Below are 17582 nucleotides of genomic sequence, written 5' to 3'. Positions count from 1 at the left end.
CATGGAATGGCTTCAAACCTCCATCCTTAGCCTTCTTGGAAACCTACAAACTTCCATTCTTGGGTCGTTCTTGGGTCTCTTCCACAGGTTTGGTAGCCTCTGAAGAATAACAAAGAAATGAGCAAAAATCAAGTTCTAGAATCAGCCCAAAATGCCTCCAAACCCCTTAAAAGAGGGCATAACCCTAACTCACATCCAAGAGGGGTTAATAAAACATATTTTAATAATAATTTTCATTTATTAGCCCATTAGCTTCCAAAGATTATCCCCTTTTTCTGAAACTTCACCTTTATGGGCCTGCCTGCCTTAGAAAAGATTATTAATTATTTGAAAAGGGGACATGACAAAAATTTTGGCCATGAAAGCTGGAAAGTTTGACCAATGAAGGTAGAAATTTGACCAATATAGGTAGAAATTTTGACCAATAAAGGTCAAAAATTTTGACCAACAAAGATGGAAATGTTGACCAAGAAAGGTAGAAATTTTGACCAATGATGGTCAAAAAGTTTGACCAATGAAGGTGGATAATGTTGACCAATAAAGGTAGAAATTTTGACCAATGATGGTCGAAAAGTTTGACCATTGAAGGTAGGAAATATTGACCAAGAAGGTAGAACTTTCAACCAATGAAGGTCGACAATTTTGACAGCTGAAGGTAGAAATTTTGACCAATAAAGGTAGAAATTTCTACGAACGCTTGGGTGTAAATTTTTTTTCAAGCATTCTATAAAACAGTTCACATGCTTTCCCTATGATATGACATTTTGCATGCATCCTGCAGTGTCTCATCCGGCTGATGATGGATTACGGAGAGTGATCTGAAACGATGACGCTAAAAAACATCACAATCAAATCCAAAATGAACTTGCATTACAAATGGATTGTGGAAATCTGATATTGTTGATTTTGCATGCATGTCTACCAGGACAATCACAATATCAGCCGGATGAGACATTGCAGGATTTGATTGTGATGTTTTTTAGCGTCATCGTTTCAGATCACTCTCTGTAATCCATCATCAGCCGGATGAGACACTGCAGGATGCATGCAAAATGTCATATCATACAAAAGGCATGTGAACTATTTTATAGAATGCTTGAAAAATATCAACAATAACTAATCAAATTGTCGTAATCACTGACAGTAACTAATATGCTTCTTCATTAATATGCTCGATACAATAACCAAACTTGGCAACTATGCACAACAACTTATACGCTAAAAGGAAATCATTTAGGAGATACAAAATTTGAACAACCATATGTTAAGATTCTAAAATAAAACATCACTTGCCTGAGTCTAATAGTTGAGATTAAGTTCGTCATCCTCCCTGCAGTATGTTTTGATGGCCTGCACATCCACAAAAGTTCCAACATCTCGAATTTGTAGAATAAGAATTGTTTCATAGCGAATGGACATGATTGACAATAAATCATCATATAAAAAGACTCCTGTGTGAAGCATGAATAGAAAAGGAAATGAATATGGGTGATAGGGAAGAGAATTCAATAATAGAGGCTTTTAACTTTAGTTATATATAGTCATGATATGGGTAATGCACAACTGCCTCCTGGATTCACATTCCATCCCATAGATGAAGAGCTCATAACACATTATCTCATTAGAAAATTTTTAGACAGAAATTTCACAGGAAGGGCCATTACTGAAGTGGACCTCAACAAGTGCGAGCGTCAGGGAGGGTTCAATTCCCTCCTTTATTATTTACTGTGCGTATAATCCCACACACCCATTTGATCTTGAATGATATGTAATGAATGCTAAGTGTTTGTGCTGAGTGCTGAGTAAGGCTTATCTATTTGGCACAAAAGAAAACTTTAAGTCTTGTACCAAGGAAGCAACTGAGCTAATCTCTTTGTCAATAAGGGTGCAGTTTTGCTAGTGTATCCTTCACAATTGTTGTATCTACAAATTTTGAGGAATGATCCTTGATCTTCCTCTTACAATAAGACATACATTTGAGATCTACCATAAGAGTGGGGACCAATGTGAAAATCTGAGTCTAAGTTGATGATAATTTCCTATAAATGTTGTTCTATCCAATTTTTGTTACAGGATATCAAACAATCAACCCTTATTCAAGATTGGATGTGTTTCTTGTTATAATGGAATTTCAAGGCCTTCGCCTACTTTGATGTTTTTGATGTATGATTTTGAATAAATATATTAAATACAACATTAAAATATACCACCTTAAATGTATGTTTTCCATGGGTGTTTAAATAGTGAAATAATATTCACTTTATATGTTGTATGGGAGGAATTTTTGTTTTTTGTTATTTCAAAGCCTTTCATATGAAATGGTGGTTCCTTGAGTGTTTTGCTCACTATCAAGATATTTGCCAAATGGTAAAATTAAACTACCATCTTTGGAACTTATCAATGAACAATTCTTGGAAAGTAAAATGCATAGTAAATATCACTATAAATCCACAATTTACAAAGGTGTTGAAGCTTCCATTGTGTACCCATGAAGCAAGCTAAACATACTTATAGTAATAGAGATCAAATACTGCATAACTGCCTTTTGTTGTTCAGTCATCTTGGTGTAGCACTTCATTTCTATGGATATTTAGTGCTAAGGCTTTTGGTACCTCTTCTGCATCTCCTGCTTGTAGTTGCTTCCAGTCTTTTTGATCTTAATAATTTTAGTCGTCTAGCTTGTCTTTTTGCTAGTTTTTTGATGGCATGTTTTTCTTGCAACCTTTGGGTTATAATTTCAATTACCTTGAGCTTCTTTATTACTTATAATTTCTACAAACTACAATGTTGGATGTTATTGTTTACCAGTTAAGTCTGCTTAGCAGTAATAACAGTATCATGACAAAGTTGATTAAAAGGTACAGTATGATGATGTGTGGCACAGTATGTTCATGTTTGTTCATGTATGTTCATTTCTTGACATCTCTGTTTCTCAGGCTTCTCTAAGATTCTCATCTTACTCCAACAATCAATGTAGTTGGCCTTCTTAAAATGATGCTTGCCCTCATGAATAACCATAAAGTGACTGTGTGCTTTAGTTAAATTAAACAATGGACAGACATCTGTTTCTAAAAATTACCCATGCATGGGTAAACTCCAAATCGACAAAGAACGATACAACTTTGAGAAGAAACATTGATTAAAGCTCACACTAATGGTTCCTTAAATTACAATATGATGAGGTCCATGCAAAGAACTAAATAATGTTGTGGATCTTTAGTAGACAATTGTGAAACATGAATGATGTTTTCTCTTCCTAAGTATTTCTACGGCAACACCTTAACCAAATCATAATGATTGTAGCTATCAGATCTCAATGACTGATCTATATCACCAATTCTAATGGATCTCATTGGTAGGAGTTACTTTGTGATGGCCTAAAAAGAAGAGTCAAATCAAGGGAGAATCTTCTCGTGATTTTCATAAAAATAAGCTGATTTATGTTGGACTGCAATTATAGAAGGAAGAAAAAGAGAAACTAGATAGATAGAAATAGAAGAGTTGACAATGCAATCCAATAGAGCAATAGAGAAGAAGAGCTCAATCAAATTCATACACGTTGCAAGTAAGAGAAGAAAAATAGTAGAGCCAGAGAAAAAATTTAAAAGAGCCTATCTATAAGTTTGAAGAAAAAGACACCTATTGTAAAAGAAATTCTGAAATCTGGCCTCTTCTTCCTTTCTTTTCTTGACACCTATTGTATATCTAGTCTAATACATCTTGACACTTTCCTCAACAGAGTTTACACTGTTGTTTGCTATACATATATTAGATTACAATAGTAACATCATAGAAAAAACTGTGTATAATAAGACACTAGATACTTAAATAGTCCACACAAGAAGGCATCAAAAGCAATAAAAGACAATTTAGAGAGGTTCATAATGATGAGTTAACGTGCATGGTTTTCCTATACACAATATTGCACTAATTGTTCATAGTAGACAAAATATATGTGCATTGTTAGGTAGCTTCTACCTAACAAAGCCTACTCTTAAGTTCCCATAATCAAAAACTGTATGGTATGCACTCATGAAAATATCTCCAAGAATCCTAAAAAAAAATCAATGTTTACAAAAAATTACTCTAAATCTATGTTTGCAAATAGAAAAGGAAAAATTACATGGCACAACATACCATGTCGGACCCAATTGGTGGAGGAACATCCACGCCCACAAATTCGCTTAGGCACCTAGCAGCAACACCTTCACCAACTTTCAAAATATATGCTTCCTGCAACACCCACATGGAATGGATTAAAATATTTCTTAAAATAGTGAAAATTAAATATGATACAATACATCCATTTAGAAAAATGAAACATATACTATGAAAATTAAATAGAGATCCTAGTGCACTTTTTAGTTGTCTTAGCATTGAGACATCTATTGACAATAAGTATGTGACCAGGTCATATAATTTCAATCTTATTTCTAAGAGTAAAAATGCAAGGGAATGTTAACTTCCAATTTATGAATAGAAGGACAACCTGTTAATAGAGTTCTAGGATATATTTGGAGAACAGTATACAAATATGATTTATGGATAGTAAAAAGGATTTGTAAATGGAGTTTAAGGTTATATTTGGATCATAATATATAAGCACGAAGTATTAACCATTGATCTATTGACACATAATCTTTATGATAATCATTGACTTGTACATAAGGATGTTATTCAAAGGTGTGCATCTATGTATTCATAACAATCTTGGGAGTTCTTGCATGTGTGGCTGGCAGGATCTATGCTGCCCATTTGTTAAGTGCAAACACAAAATATGACTGTGTTGGGTGGATGGAAAAAACTTGTGCTACTTGTCTCGATGGAGATCTCCACATAGTTGAAGAAAACCCAGTTGCCAAGCCTGCTTGAGATTATCATATTTGTTGCACAATGTAAAAGTAGAGAAATTGTTTGGGAGATTTGGAGAATGGGATTTTATGATTGTACTTTATTTTTATCATGGGTTTGAAGGATTTTTTGTTCCAAATTGAGTACTTGGATTAAAGAATTTCTTTTCTTTGAGTTACTATGTTCCCATGAAAACATGACACTGTGCTAAATAACTCCAAGTGCTGAATTGCTCTATGGAAATGTTGGACCTGTCTCTTGGCAGCAAAAGATTTCCTCTCAAATTTTAAGAGGAGACTTTTATGTTGGAATCTGGAATTAAAAATCTGCCTATTACAAGTTCATAGAATATAGAGAAGATCGAATGCTAAGCTTTTTAAAGAGATATAAAAAACACAAAACACTATTATATGCTGCTATGTACAAGATTACTTTCTATAATTATATGTTTTTGTAGATCTATACTTTTATAAACTTTGTTTTATTATATAAAGCCTTAGTTATGCTTTCAAATCAAACATCTATCGGCGTCTCCTTGCACCTCCTTTTGGTGCAAGTGCTAGTTATATATGAATTGTAATGAGAACCTTTTGAAATCACACACTGATTATTCTTTTGTAATGATAAGTCACTCTATGCTATTAAAAACTTTCAATAATAATAATAATTCATAAGCAGTTATATCCAAAAGCTATCACTATGAAAAAATCTTACCCTCTTATCCTTACTTTCTTAATCTCAAGTCACCATTTATTATTTGTGGTGGAGAGTACACAAAAGTTTCCTAAATGCCCAATTGGGAAATATGGTCTGATGAAAAGTCATTATCAAGAATGAAGAATGAATATAATGTGGCAAAAAAACAAGACTGCAAGGCGATAGTTAATGGCTGGTTGTAATGCTAAGTGTTTCTTTCTCTTCTCTGCAATTGCTACTCGAGTAGATTTTGATTTATCCCATGCGATGAACTCATACATTCAATATTCATCAACTTCTTATTATGTGATTAGTGAGGTTTATCTATTGATCCATCTAATATTTCTTCTTCCTTTACCTCCTGCACATTGAATCTACCTTGAAGTTTCCAAAGCCCTTCTGAAAACTCCATTTTGTGCATATCCCATGGTTTATAGCTTTCAATAAGACCACATTTCGGTTAGCTCCCATTTTGCCACTGGCATAGAAATTACTGGCAAAGGGTACAGAATTTGGCTTTGCCTCTGCCATTGCTACTGGTATGAAAAGTTCTAAACCTATTTCAGTGAATCTATAAATGTATCTATTAGACGAATCTACCCTTGTCTCTGACAAAAGTTTTCCCATCTAAAAAATTTTCTACATGTCTAAAATAAATGAGAATGATGAAGGTGAAGAGGGAACAAAGGATCCATAGTATTGGTATGTTAGCTGTTTGGCTTCCTTTGCTGTTGGATTTTGGGGATTGTTTTCCCTTGTTTGTGCAAGGAAAGCATGACGAAGAAGATATGTCAACATGGTGGATGAAGCTGCTATTAGCTTTTGTGATTTGGTTTCAAGGAGTTAAAAGGTTACCCAAAGCCAAATCATAGATTTCAGCTCAAGATAGTGCTTCTACTTCATGAACAATAAAACAAGAGATGCATTTCTAAATCTAGATTTTGTAGTAGTAGGAAGACCTTGCAAAACTAGTGGCAAATCACATTCAATATTGTAGAAGAAGAGTATTGTAGCAGCATCATTTGCATCTTCAAACTATGTATGCAGAAACTATCTATATAGAAGATTAGAATTTTGAGAAAGAAAATACATATTTTAATTACAGATATTTCTCACCACTTACTTCTAATTGTTAATTGTTAGTATAACGCATTACCTTGTTAATAAATTTATTATACTAATTAGACTAAACAATTAGAAAAGCAGTTGCCTAGTAAAGGGGAAAATGAATCTACCCTTGTCTCTGACAAAAGTTTTCCCATCTAACAAAAGTGTCAACATGGTGCTCAAGAATGTTAGATTTGTTAAAGTTGATAAAAATGCTTGGGTAGAGGAAAGCAAAGAGATGCCACTATTTATCATTATGAATGATGAACTTGTCAATATCATCAAATTGATCGAATATGGACTTCATCATCAAAAGAGATAGAAGAATCAACAAGTGTGTGATCATGATAGAACATGATCATCAAAAGAGATAGAACACGAGCATGATCAGAACCATTGATGTAAAAAATTGTACAATTAATTTAGAAGTATTTGTACTATACCTATGGATTGTGGAAAGTTGATAGATCAATATTGGTATCTATTTTGTTAAAATCTTTAAGATACTAAAAATATATCATCCTCCTTACTAGTTGTAGTGAATCATACTTCTTTGATACTTCTTCCAAGTTTCTATACTTATATTCCTTGTGACACTATCTTGAAATGTTCTTTTTCAACTAAGTAATATACTATGTATGAGATAGATTAGATTTCCACTGTCTATTACAATTATTGTTTTGCGTCTGAATTTCACTATGAGTTTTTTGTTTGCATCAATGTTTCTGATCACTCTCATCTTGATGATGGTTCATGGAGTGTAATCTGAAATGTTCTTACAAAAAAAATCATCCAATAAAATATAGAAGCAAAATAATAAAATATGTCATATTTTGAACAACAGTAGAAAGAATTGACTTATATCATCCTTGTTTTCTCTTTTGTCATCCTGATGATAGATCATAGAACATGATCTAAAATATTAATAGAGAAAAACCCAAAAGCTCAGATACAATATAAACCATTTTGACACTTTTCCCCTTTACTACGCTATTCTCTTCTTTGGATCAACAGACCTTTTTTTCTTGATTTTTCTCTTAAACTTTCCAAAACACCAAGAAAATAAAAAAGCTTTTTAGATACCCTTTTGGGAGTTCTATAACATACTCAAAACTTAATATGGACTCCTTTGGAAAAATATGCCAAAAATCATGGTTGTCACTATTTTTCAAGGGTAAAACATGAGGTTTTACAAAGAAACTATGCAATATACTTATCCCAACTCCACCAAATTCATAGATTCATCATATTTTGTGCCTAATTAGACAAATCCATCAATTTCATCCTACGAGGACTTTTGATATGAAACCCCCAAATTCAAGCCTTAAAACCCTCAAAATCAAGGGTATCACCAATCTAGGTCAAGCACACACTTCCAAGATCTAAAACTTAGGATTCACCATCCACTCATCATTTATTCAAAGAATATCAAATAAAAAGTATACCTTGTTAAGCTAGATGTACGGCTGCATAACACCTAGCACTCATTTGGGTACCCAAATTAGTCCTTCCAACACTCAACTTTGCATTTCTTTAACAATAACTTGCAAATCTTCACTTTTATTGCATATTAGAGGTTAGTTGGGTATGTTAGTGCTATGGGTTCCATCCCAAGAAGTAGTTAAGAGTACACATTGGATGGAACCCTCATTTCTTCATGTTAAACTAGGCAAAACTGTGACTTTCAGCGTGATAGCAGTAATAAAGATTTAAACCTATTAATAAATGTATTAAATCTGATTCAAAGTCTCTTAATAATACTTTCCAAACATGAATGAAAGATTAAACCACCAAAATATTCTTCAAATGTGCAAGAAAACTCAAAATTTTTATTCAATTCTTGGTTGTCCGTACAATTTCTATACTATTCCGTACATACCAATATAGACACTAGTCATATTAAAAGTTAATTTACTTCAGGATTGAAGATGTTTGGTGATAAAATGTGTATGGGGGGATCAGTTATGAAGTGTTTATGCAATTATTTTGTTATGGTGATATGGTTAGAGGTCCTATTGAACAGGCCCTAGATTAGTTACCCCAAAACCAAGGGTTTGGTGGAAAATGTGTTGTGTAAAGGGTAGAACCTTAAAATCTTGAAAATCTATTATTTCTCAACCCATAGAAGGACTATTTCACCCTTTGGAATCGTAGGGTTTAGTGGAGTTGTGGGTTGCTATGTAAAATTGGAGAATTAAGCCTAGTGTGGATAGGCTAGGGGTATCAGATCTTGGGTATGGTCCAAAAGGATTGATATTGAAACTTAGGGAGGATGTATAGATCCCAAAAGGGTATCTTAATCAGGTTTTAGTTTCCATAGTTTTTTGGGAACTATTGGAGAGAAATCCAAATTAGTGACTGGTGAGGGCTACTAGCTTTAAGGCTAGATATGAATGTTGGGTAAGAGATTAGTTGTCCAAAATGAATGGATGGATGGAACATGGTGGAAAGGCCATGAGGAGATGATTCACAAAGGAAGAATGAAGGTTGAAGCCTTGGAAGCAGTTATGGTGTTTGGGAAACTCTAAGTGCACTTGGGGTAGCTTGGAAGGTAAGTCCTTGAGAGGACATTGGAGTAAAGAGTTGTTGCTAAATGAATGGATTTTCTATCTCATATGAAGAAGATGGATACCACACACCACCTTTGGATCATAGACTAAGAGTGCATTGCGCTTGTTATGGTGCTTGGGAATGTAGTTTCTTCATGTGATGCATTGGTCTTTGGGATCAATCTCGATTGGGTGTCAATGTTGGGATTTCTCAACAAGAAGTAACAGAACTGGTTGGGATTCACTAGAGTGACCTTCAAAGATATGAGGATGAAAGTTTCAGACATTTAGGTGTTATTCACCATTTGACTAGTCACTTTGTGTCCCTGTTACATTTGGAGATTGATTGGGACAAGATTCTCAATAAGGATTGGAGCATTGATCAAATTGGTACACTTGAGATTGTTTCTTGGAAATCATTGGTGAAGGAAGGCTCATTCCTTTAATTGTGAACTTATTGGTTGGTTGCAGACCAGCCACACCACTCTGTAGTTTGCCATAATAGTAGAGATTTGACAAGTTCTTCTTGGCCAAGGCAGGGAGAGTTCATAGTCTCAGACTCGTGCAAGCTTCTTCCAGCCACTTCTGAGGCAGTCTGGACTAAGGCATTACTCAAAATTCATGCTAAGACTATGGGCCACTCCTATGCTTTGAATATGAGTGTTGAAATTGGTGATATCAAAATGTATTTCACAAATTCATGTTATGGGTAGTAGTAGTTGTGGATCATTTTAGACCTACCACATGTGAAGTGTCCATTTTATGTTAGTTTGAGCTTCACTTGGTTTCAAGAATACTATAATATTCTCTACTTAACAAGGCCAACCATGTGAAGGTGGAAGCTTGTCTAACCTCACCCCCCTCCCCATAACATCAATCTAAAGTACCCATTATCATCTAATTACATACTTCATTGATTCATTCATCCATTTATGAACCATAACATTCAATCAATACAATCACATAACATTCATTAATATGATATAAAATTCATTAATACACAATACTAATCAAGACTTCATTAAGACATAACAATATTCATTAACATAAGATAAAAATCAGTATTAGTATGCATCATTCATACATAATTACTTAAAACAAAGTTCTTTCATTATCCAACAAGGTTTATGAAAGAAGATTTTTAAAACATCATTTCTTCTTTTTGTTTTTATGAGATCTCTTAAGAAAAGTGCTCATAGGAGCATCCATATCTGCATCATTCTCCTCCTCTTCTAGCACGTGTAATGTCAAATTACGATGGCTCCTTCTCTTTGCAGGAGCAGAAGCCTGCTGCACTAAAGGGGGCTCTATTGCAAGAACAAGTGAATGGGATAAATTGGCATACTCTTTTTCTTTTTTTAACTGTTATCAGTCTATAATTAAGTACTAGTACAACATAACATGCATTTTTCTTACCTGACAATGCCACATCATGTACATTAACATTTTGATTTGCCGCCATGTCAACATGTTGAACACTTGGAACATGTTCCACTCCTTCGACATGATGTTCAACATGCTTTGAAATATTCAAAAAAATATTATCATGAGTGATGGATTCATTTTGAGCACTGCACATGAAATATGAGTCAATAAATTTGACTCAAATACTACACAGTTAAATCATGATAGCAATATCACAATATTTACTCTATGAAATTTGTTAGAACAAATGATTTATCAAAGTACAGAGTTGGAAATCATTATCAACTATTGATCAAAAGCTGAAAGATCCCTATTTTAAAATAATGAATATGTTTCAGCAACCAGAGATAATCTTTAAAGTAGTGTTAGAGAAATAAGAACAAAACTATGTGAATGTTCCAAACCATATAATAAATTGCCTTGCTAATTTATAAACCTGGTTCTCATTGCTCAAGAATACCCTAAATACATAATACAAGAAATGCAAACTACTATGATTTAATAAACAACAAATAGCCAAGAGAAAAGTCTCAGCTCAAACGAACAAAATCTCATGTACACTGCAATGGAATTGAGCAGCAACACAGAGACACCTTCTAGTGATGAAAACTATAGTTATGGATTTTCAAATCATACATTAAAATAGCCTCAACGATATGAAGACTTGGTGGTAATGGCTCACAAACTAATATCAATACTTTGTGTTTGATATGTAGTAATTTAATCTACAACCACAATCAATCAAAATATTTTTGACCTTCTCCTGGCAGGGTATTATCATATAATGTACAGGACCATAACTCTTGCAATCGAAAAAGTTACACTTAATGCACCTGTTCATCATCAAAACCCAATTTTTCTAATTGAAAACTACTAACAAAAGCTCTTCATTTAGCTTAGATTGCAGAAGAATCTTCCTACCTAAAATAATTCAAACAATCTTCCTCTGTGAAGGTGCTCTTAGGGTAAATTCAACAAGGTCTTGCAACCAAACCAATTATGTCATTTTGTTCACATCTGTACTGTAAACTTGGGAGAATCCTTTGCTAAAATAGCACATAATCTTGAGTATGATCATTGCTTCTTTCCAATATTACTTAACCCACATCAGAAAAATAGTAGATAGTAAGGAGAGATAACAGTTTTCCTGAAATCATGTTATATTTTTGTTACCATTTGCTTCATAGTGATTACAATCTGTAATCCTCTTTCAACTATGACCAATATTTGAACTTAGATGGTGTATATTCAAAAAGACTCTCGACAACTATAAAGTATAAAGATACACACATCTTAAAGACTGGGAAGTCAAGTCTCTCATGTCATTTGAGATGCATATTCTTGAGGATGCTAATAAGTGGTCTTTTATTATATTTTTATTAGCATGGAACCCTCACTTGGAGAAAAGTTTGAAGAGGTTGTAGTCTTTAAACAATACATTTTCTAAAAGATTTGCATAATGAGCATAGAATATATGTTTGGATAAGACCATGCTTGGACAATAAATGGAAGGAGAACATTTCATATTTCTGATTGCATAATTAATTTCCAATAGAAAATTAATACCTCCACTACCATAATGCACTTTATGGCCTTCGTCATGAGTAGGTTTTGTGGTAGGATATGAAGGCTGCAATAAAATGTTATGCACATTGTTATGTAGTCAATTTACGTTCAAAATTAATACCAAAAAAGAAAAGGATCAACTATTCAATTTCATTTACTTTTCATCTAACCAATTTGCCTGTGAGATATCATTTGGTGAACTAGATTCTTGAGCAAGGCTTATAGATTCTTCATGTAGGCGTGCAACCACGAATTTATAGCCTTCCTTCAAGGAAAGTTTTATATCTTCATTTGTGACCTCCACATTGAATTCTATGCCCTATATTTTTTGCTTAATATCATCAATATTGTATGTATGGTTTCACGAAACAAAATTGTTTGCAACATTATAGTAAAATTTTTTATTTCATATCATTGCTCCTACTTACAACTCGAGACTGGAGATTCATATAGCCACCAGAGCCAAGTTTGTCTTGGCCAAACTTTTCTAGTCTCGCTTTTGTAGCCACGGATGTGTCCTACAATCTATGAACAATTTCAAACATCTTAGATTATATATTTACAAATATGAATAATTAGTGCATGATTACAATGTACTTAATACTATCATGGCATACCTCTTTTTGCCTTGTGCTACTTCATTACCTCTATCTTCACATAGCCTTTTCTCCTTTGCATCTTCTACTATTTCATTCCACTCCATTGGTGGAATCATAGTTGGACAGTCGTACTTTGGGTTATCCTTAAGAGCCCTTCTATATTGATCCCTCACAGTCTTTATATGCTTTGCTGCTCTTTTGAGAAGTAGGCCATTGTCAAACATGTCTTTTCCAAATTTCTCATCAAAAGATGCAATGAGCTGATTTTTTAATTCCATGGTTTGTAAATTCCACCTTTTTAAAAACAAATAGATTGTTAGATCAATAGCTTTAATATATTACAGTAAATGAAAGAAAAGAAAAATTATGTACAAATGATATGAAACTAAGTACCTTTTACGTATGGTGGGTCCGAATAGTCTCAATTTCATATGAAAAAGATGTTCAAAGAAAACATTATTACGTACAAAAACATAAAGGATTTATCAGTCCAAAACGAGTAATATAAAAATAAATTAAATTTACACTTTAAATAAAAACAAATTTAAAGCACCTGGAAGCTTTCGTTCTTTTAATGGAAACATAGTTTTCTTATTCAGCAATAATGTCCCTTCATATGAACCAGTACTAATCACATGAACTGCTCGAGGAAATGGGTCAACTTCAGCAGTACTGCTCTCTGCTGGTCTATCAACTGAAACATCGTGACAATTAAAGTAGACACCAAATGAATTAAAGCATACCTATGGATATAATCAAATTGAAGAAATTGACTGGCAAAATTTTTTTTTCCTCGCATTCCATTAAGGATTTAATTCAGGATAATCAAATAGTGTATTAACAAGATAATCAAATAGTGTATTAAAGATACCATATTTTTAGAATTCATGATATATTGTTGTTTATGTTTATGATAAGATAATGTGTGATTTTTAATCATCTATGTTTAGGATAGCTTTCAATGGTCCATGGTCTGTTATCATAGTGAGAGTTCAAGAATATAAAAGTATCTATGCACATACATTGTAGAGAAACATAAAAGAAAAAATTAAAATATATTTTTTAAATGATGTTTCAGTTTACTTTTGGATTCAAATGTTAGAATGTTTTTTCCATGTGAATCTGAAATATAAATTCAAAAAGTAGCACAAAATCTTGCCTATGTAGTACAATATATGTATGTATGCGTGGTGTGTGTATGCATGTGTTTGTGTGTATGCAGGCTTCTGTAGACATCATTTAAGCATTGATATGCTACTTTGTTGTTCATCAACTTGTACAAATACATTACAAAATATAGCAAAACAAGGTTTTACCAGTTCTAATGGGCATAGATGAGGATGTTTGCATGGCCCTTGTTGCCGACAATGCACTAGGCAATAGTGGACCAACAACCAAAGGAGGAGTCCGCATGTCATCATGAGCTGAGGAATACAATATTGTTAGCAAAGACATTTGCAATGGATAAAGATCAAATGGGATACTAGCTAGAAATGTCCACAAAAAAAAAGTAAGTGTTATAATGTTGATGAAAACAAACAAAGTGCTACTTACACGAAGGTTGTGCGCAATGACCATCACCATGTTCACCATGTGATGTCACAATTGGCACAAATGTCTATACAAGTACACATAAAATTAGAGATCAAGATCCATAAGATAGTATAAAATATTCATATCTATTGAACTTCTATTATTGCTTTAGTCGAATTACTGCTTACTTGCAAAGATTGGATTCTACGGCCCAATTCTGTTCTCAGTGCCTCTTTCTCCTCACTTTTCTCACCCTCGATGATAATGTTAACAAGTTCATCAGTGTATCTTTGCTTGATTTTCTGAGTGATGAACATAGGGTCAGTACTAAGGGCGATGTTATGTAGATATGAAGCCTGTATTTTAGATCGCATTTGATCAGCGATCATTCTAGCTTTTTCCTATCATTTGTGACATTAAATATTAGTAAAATTTCATCAAAACAACTCCAAAGACATAAAGAAAAGAACTTAATAATATGACATTTGTTTCTATATTAACATTAAAATTTACAATATTTAATGTTTACCTCTACTGAAGGTGTCTGAGATGGTGCATCCATATCGCCCTGTGAAAAAAATTAGTAAGTCTTAGAAATCAACAACAAAATTAAAGTAATAGACTTATCAAAAAAAATATTAATAATAAAGTAGATTGTATATGTAAATCATTTGTCTTAAGTTAAAAATTTAGTGTAACTAATATGTATATCTAAAAAAAAATTGACATGTTCTACTTAATGTTTATATGTGTACATATGGTTTAGAAAGAAAAGTTTGGTCGTACAAGACCCCATCATAGTTGACATTGATCTTAGTTGGACATTTAATTGATCATCATGATCTTCATCCATGTCATCATCATCATCATCATCACCATCATCGTACTTGTCACTTTGATCGTTGTCATCACCACCACCATCTTCTTCGCCATCATCAGCATCTTCATCGCCATCATTATCATCTTACTCACCATCATCATCATGACCATCATCGCCATGATCATGATCATCATCAACATCATCATCATCATTATCACCATTATCATCAGCATGACCAAAATCATCACCATCTTCTTCATCTTCACCACCGGGTAACTATTGCTCCTGATAATCATTTACTTCCTCTTCTACTTCTTCAATTTTGTCTTCTTCGATCGCATTATACTTTACCGGCCTTCCTCTTGGGTCATGTCTAACAAAAAATGACCAACTTGGTTTCTGTGGTACACCAAAATAAAACACTTGCTCACATTGGCTTGGAAGAACATAGGGCTCATCTCCGATTGGCTCAAATGACCTTGTATTAATCATAGTAAATCCACTATCATGTTCAATAATAGTCCTATTAGGATCATTTCGATTCAGTCATAACCTAAACCATTTGATGACAAATAGAACTATTTTGAATGAATTAAAGTTGCACTCAAGTATATCATCCAAAATTCCATAGTATTGATTTTCAGATCATTAAGGATGTATGTCAGTTCTAGATGAAATATTGGTGACCGCAAAGACAACACTTATCCCAAAATCACATGTTTTCTTCGTTTCATTTGACTTTTTTGTGCAAAATTTATAGCCATGTTAGTACATAGCTTTGTGGTGTTTGACCTGCAATTATTCAAACATGTCAAGATTATTTGCATCGATCTGTGAGTTGATATTAAACTTATGTCTCATGATTAGTAATCTTATGCGTACCTTTGTATCTCTTAAGCCATATATTAGATCAAGTACCATTTGTGTAATAGTGGGATCTCCATTACGATGAGCTTCTTTAACCAACGATACAACACCATCCCATGTTAATTAGCGACCATTTTCTTGAGACTGCTCAATCCATACCATCATCCAATCAAGATTGTTTGCAATATAAAAGTGTAGTGCATCCCACTCACGACCAACTATAAAGAAGACAATTACACTAGTTAGAAACAACTTATATATATTGATGATGAATAATAATTATTGAACTACAAAAAAAAAAAAAAACTTATAATTACCTCTCACCCTCCTCAATCTACCTTTCCCCCTCAGGTACTCCCCTTCGAATTTGTTATTAGAGTTGGGATCCCAAATGCAATCTACATAGATATTTGCTACAAACTTTGGAAGATATTTAGTAATGTACACCATGGTCTAGTATATCATATATCCCTCTATCATAGAACCCTCAGGACGTGCTCTTTGTCGAACCAAGCCCTTCATAAATTTAAAGTGCCTCTAAACCATCCACATTGATCTAGCTTGTACAGGTCCACACAATTCAATCTCCTCAACTTGATGTATGAGGTAGTGTTCTTGAGCATTGAAAAAGGTTGGAGGTAAACAATTTTGCATTTCACACATAAGCTATAGATTTTTTCTCTTCCAATATTTTATATCTTTTTTGTCAATTTATTTAGATGATAACCACCTAAAAGAGATTCAACACACAAAACCACATAAACGAGATTTTAAATAAAATTATACAATAGATTTAAGAGAAAGCTACAAATCTACAAAAAAACACTTCTAACCTCATGTATTTTCTAAGATCATATATAACTTGTTTAATACTGTTGTCAAACTATTGTGGAAGGGATAGAGGTAGGACAAACTGCAATCATTAAAAATGATCATTTCAATATATTATTAAATAATGCAATAGGTAGTACATTCAATCTTACAAATATACTATAAATGGAGAACATGACTTACCTTGACGAAGGTATGCCAATCATGTGTTTTCAACCCAGGCCCAAAATCACCTTTCTTTGATAGAAGAGTGCTTATATTTGCAGCAAATCCTGTTGGAATTTTTTTTTTTTTTTTTTATGACTTCTTTTAATGCATCACTCTGTTGCTCCGTTAATAACCAAGGAAGGGTGCTTGTGTTTATGTAGTCTCCATTGCTATTTGATTCAATGGAATCTTTTAGTGCATGATTGGATTCATGAATGTCCGTACAAATTTTGGCAATTTGTTCTCTATCATGCCTTCCATCCAACATTTTCCATAGTGTCTCTGTTACATTCTTTCCAATATGCATAGCATCAAACAAATCTATAATTGGGAGATCATTGTAGTACGGTAACCTACTAAATTGAGTAGGATAAATTTTCATTCCTCTAGGAAGTTGGTCATTGATGCCTTGACGACCTTCACAAGCATCAATTAAAACGTTAGTAAATATAAGACAATATCAAAATACAAATTTTAAACTTCAGACGACAAATTGGATATTACCTCGACAATTTAGTCGATCATATTCCA

General features: G+C 33.3%; 1 pseudogene; it reads right to left on the bottom strand.

Annotated features, from left to right (window-relative positions):
* Nucleotides 1-1299: 1299 nt before the first annotated feature.
* The window catches only part of LOC149570471 (cytochrome c biogenesis protein CCS1, chloroplastic-like), a 118962-nt pseudogene continuing 102679 nt past the window's right edge, over nucleotides 1300-17582 (bottom strand).

Source organism: Cupressus sempervirens, chromosome 3 (assembly GCF_028749045.1).
Source record: "Cupressus sempervirens isolate cs-2001-9-10 chromosome 3, ASM2874904v1, whole genome shotgun sequence".
Lineage (NCBI taxonomy): Eukaryota > Viridiplantae > Streptophyta > Pinopsida > Cupressales > Cupressaceae > Cupressus > Cupressus sempervirens.
This window is presented reverse-complemented; position numbering and strand designations above follow the sequence as displayed.